Source organism: Morus notabilis, unplaced genomic scaffold (assembly GCF_000414095.1).
Source record: "Morus notabilis unplaced genomic scaffold, ASM41409v2 Scaffold866, whole genome shotgun sequence".
In the NCBI taxonomy this organism is placed as follows: Eukaryota; Viridiplantae; Streptophyta; class Magnoliopsida; order Rosales; family Moraceae; genus Morus; species Morus notabilis.
The window spans coordinates 1-4,845 of NW_010357944.1; the positions used below are offsets into that span (position 1 = coordinate 1).

General features: G+C 34.0%; 1 pseudogene; it reads right to left on the reverse strand.

Annotated features, from left to right (window-relative positions):
• Positions 1-1,456: 1,456 nt before the first annotated feature.
• Positions 1,457-4,845, reverse strand: LOC112095383 (annotated as a pseudogene).

A 4,845-nucleotide genomic window follows, 5' to 3' on the forward strand; every position in this document is an offset into this window, starting at 1 on the left:
TTCATCAAAACTCAAAATATTATGAGACTAGTGGCAAATAAAAGTAGACACAAAACGCCCTTTTTAGAGCTACTGCATGATAGGTTTTAGATTTTTTAAACTAACCAAAAACAGCCCGAAATCGGAATTGAAGTATAATCTCGTCAGGAAAATGACAGCTTTTTAGCTGAACTTATAAAATTCATAACTAAATGTAGAAAAACCCGTTTAGAGTGATTCAAAAACTCACGTAAAACTTGAGATGTATAATTTAATAAAAATATATAAGATCAATCAAAATCATAGATATATATAGTACGAAAATAGAATCTACATAAGCTGTACAAAGGACTTATATTTGAACATTTCATCAAATACTTAGCATGCATATCTTAATCTTCAAAGACCCACTCTCAAATACATGAATCATCATCCTAATAAGAGTTTATCTTCAAATAATCATCAATAATATCAAGTTAAAATCATTAATTTCACCCAGAAACTAATATTTGAACCAAAACCTTAAGAAACTCATTTTTAAGGGTCTACAACCAACATACATAATAAGCCACGTCAAAAATCTGAATCTCAAGTAGGATTTCAACATCTTAATCTCTGAAATCTTAATTTGTAACATAAGAAAGAAGTTACCTCAAAGAAAAACTTGCTCCCAAGTGAATAGAAGCTCAAAACCTTGATGGTTATTTTTGGTTCTAGGTTGAAAACGAGTTGAAATGGGCTGGTTGAGTTTTTAGCTTATTTTCTCTTAAAAACCTAGGTTTGATTCTGAGTTTTGGGTGAGAAAAGGAGTGAGAAGAGAGAAGAAAATGTTATGGTGGGAGTTCTAGGCTTTTTTTGGCTGAAATAGACCCAAAAATGAAGTCTAAACATGATAGAAACCAAGCAAAAGTAAAGTGACCTTATAGTAGGACAAGTGTCTAGGTTTTTTTAAGCCTCTAATAGCTGTCATAATCTCATAAAATCAGCTCTAAAGTCTCTATTTGTCTTCTGTAATTAGTTTCCTAAAGTTCACTCAATTTGCTAACATAGCCTTCTCTCACAAAAATTCAAAATAGCAACTAAGTCCTCAACACATTTACATAAAACCATATAATAAAAATATAAAATAATAATTCATCATTAAATCAATCATAATAGAGGTAAAATATCATGTCAAATAATCATAATAAATATCATTTTTTTCTTCATAAATTTAGCACATTGAGTTCCGACATCAGTTAGTTGCATTGCACATTAAAACTGAAAACTTGATTAGCAAAGCCATAAGTTTAATAAAATCATATGATAGCTATAATAATAAAATATAATGCCAATAAATAACTTTGAAATAAATGGTAAATGTGGTGCATGATTTTAATTTACTAAATTTATTTGTTATTGGCTTAAGACTTAGTTAAATATCAGGTATTACAATTCTCTCCTCCTTAAAAAATTTCGTCCTTGAAACTTAGCTTACCAAAAAGTCTGGGATACTTGATCTTCATCTCATCCTCTTTTTCCCAAGTAGCTTCCTCTACTAATTGATTTCTCCAAAGAACCTTGACCAAAGGAATGCTCTTGTTTCTTAATTCCTTAAGTCTTTTTTTATCAAGAATCTGAACAGGTTTTTCTTCATATAACAAATTTAGTTTCAACTCCAAAGCTTCATACTTCAAAACATAAGATGGATCAACTATATAATTGCGGAGCATAGAAACATGAAATGTACCATGAATACCAGACAATGATGGTGGAAAAGCTAACTCATAAGCAAGTTTTCCTACTCTTTTTAAAATCTCAAAAGGCCCTATATACCTAGGACTGAGCTTTCCTTTCTGTCCAAATCTCATAACTCCCTTCATTAGAGCAACTTTAAGAAAGACCTTGTCACCAACTTCAAATTCAAGATCTTTTCTACTCTTATCAGTATAACTCTTCTGTCGACTTTGAGCTGCTTTCATCCTTTTTCGAATCTTGTCAATAGCATAAACTGTTTTCTGAACAAATTCTGGACCTAAGACTTTTCTTTCTCTAACCTCATTCCAATGAATTGGAGATCTGCACTTCCTACCATACACCGCCTTGTATGGAGCCATACCAATAGTCGAATGATAACTATTATTCTAGGAAAACTCAACTAAAGGTAGCTTTTTATCCCATGAAGTCAAAAAATCAAGAACACAAGCTCTAAGCATGTCCTCTAGAGCTTTGATAGTTCTATCTAATTGCCTATCGGTTTGAGGATGATAAGCCATACTGAAAGACAAGCGCGTTCCTATAGCTGAATGCAAACTTTTCTAAAATGTTAAAGTGAATTTTGGGTCACGATTAGAAATAATGGATACAGGTGAACCATGAAGCCTGATAATCTCTTCGATATAAAGTTGTGCATATTGATCCATGCTAAAAGTATTCTGTATTGGAAGAAAATGAGCATACTTTGTAAGTCGATCTACAATAACCCAAATAGCATTAAACTTCTTATGTGTCTTTTTGTAATCCTATGACAAAATCCATGGTAACATGCTCTCATTTCCATTCTGGGATAAAAAGTGGTTTCAACTTCCCTGAAGGTCTCTGATGTTCCATCTTGACTTGCTGACAAGTGAGACATTTCTAAACATACTTTCCTACTTCGTACTTCATCTTTGGCTACCAAAAATAGAGTCTCAAATCTTTATACATTTTAGTGCTCCCTGGATGAACTGAGTAAGGAAATGAATGAGCCTCATCTAAAATCTCCTTCTTCAATTCCTTAATTTTGGGCACACACAGCTTATTACCACAAAAAGATCACACCCCCATTAGATACTTGAAAGTCATTCTTTTTGCCAGCTTGAACCTTCTTTTTCATACGAACCAAATAAGGATATAAATCTTGACTTTGCTTAATCTTATCAATGATACTTGGCTGCAACACTAAAACTGAAAGCTTAGCTTTTGTTTCTTGAGAAACCACTTCAATTTCTATTCTACTTAAGTCTGCAAACGAAGATTGTTATTCTGAACCAACAACACCTGACTTCCTACTAAGAGCATCCGCCGCCACATTAGCCTTGCCAAGATGATAATTGATAACATAATCATAATCCTTAACCAATTCTAACCATCTTCGCTGTCTCATATTCAATTCCTTCTGCGAGAATAAATACTTCAAACTCTTGTAGTGAGAATATATCTCACAATGCTCACCATAAAGATAGTGACGCCAAATCTTGAGAGCAAAAACAACAACAGCTAACTCCAAATCGTGAGTAGGGTCATTCTTCTTATAGCTTTTCAATTGACATGAAGCATAAGCTATCACCTTCCCATTTTGCATAAGCACGCAACCCAAACCATTCTTTGAAGCATCACTATAGATGGCAAACCATCAGTCCCTGACAGAAGAGCTAACACCGGAGTAGAGATCAATCGCTTCTTTAATTCCTGAAAACTTTCTCCACATGCATCATACCAAACGAACTTCACATTCTTCCTCGTCAAAGCAGTTAGAGGAGTAGCAAGTTTAGAAAAACCTTCAATAAATCATCTATAGTAACCTGCCAAGCCCAAGAAACTACAAACTTCAGAGACATTGTTTGGTCTAGGCCAAACACTAACAGCTTCGACTTTGCTAGGATCCACAGAAATTCCATCCTTTGAAATAATATGACCAAGAAAAGATGCTTTTTCAGCCAAAACTCACACTTCTTGAATTTTGCAAATAGTTGCGTCTCCTTTAAAATTTCAAAAACTATTCTCAAGTGTTCACAATGCTCCTCATGAGTTCGTGAATAAATAAGTATACCATCAATAAAAATAATGACAAACTTATCAAGAAAATCCTTAAACACACGGTTCATCAAATTCATGAAAGCCGTTGGAGCATTGGTTAATCCAAATGGCATAACTAAAAACTCATAATGTCCATACCGTGTTTTGAAAACTCTCTTAGGTATATCTGATTCCTTCACCTTTAACTGATGATAGTCAAACCTTAAATCAATCTTTGAAAACACCGCTGCTCCTTGCAACTGATCGAACAAATCATCAATCCGAGGCAAATGATACTTGTTCCTTACTGTGACCTTGTTTAATTCTCGATAATCAATACAAAGCTGCATCGAACCATCCTTCTTTTTCACAAAAGTACTGGTGCACCCCATGGAGAAAACTTGGACAAATAAAACCTCTGTCTAACAATTCTTGCAGTTGAATCTTCAACTCTCTCAATTCTGATGGTGCCATACGATATAGTGCATTAGAAATAAGAGTTGTTCCTAGAACAACATCAATGACAAATTCTATCTCTCGATCCGGAGGAAGACTAGGAAGATCTTCAGAAAAAACTTTCAAATACTCCCTAACAACTAGCACATCTTCAAGTTTTAGCTCATCCCGAACTGAAGTATCAACTACCGAGGCCAAGAAACTAATACAACCTTTACAAATCATTTTTCTTGCCTTTATTGCAGAAATGATTGAAAAAGAGACATTCTTTGACCTTTCATTGAAAAGGAATTGATGTCCCTCCTGAGGTTTAAAAATAACAGGCTTTTGCTGACAATCTATGGTGGCACTATACTTAGATAACTAATACATATCAAGAATCACATCGAAATCTTTCATATCTAAAATGATTAAATTCACAGGCATCTCTCTCTCATTTATCATAACCAAATAAGATCTCAACACCTCTCCAGAAGGTAAAACTACCCTAAACCCACTTTTTAATATCTCTGGTACTTTACCCAATTTATTAGCAAATGCAAGAGATGCAAATGAATGAGTAGAACCTGAATCTATCAATACGTGAGCTATCATTCTAAAAATGAAGAGTGTGCCTGCCACAACAGTAGGATCTTCTTCAGCATCTTTTGCCAT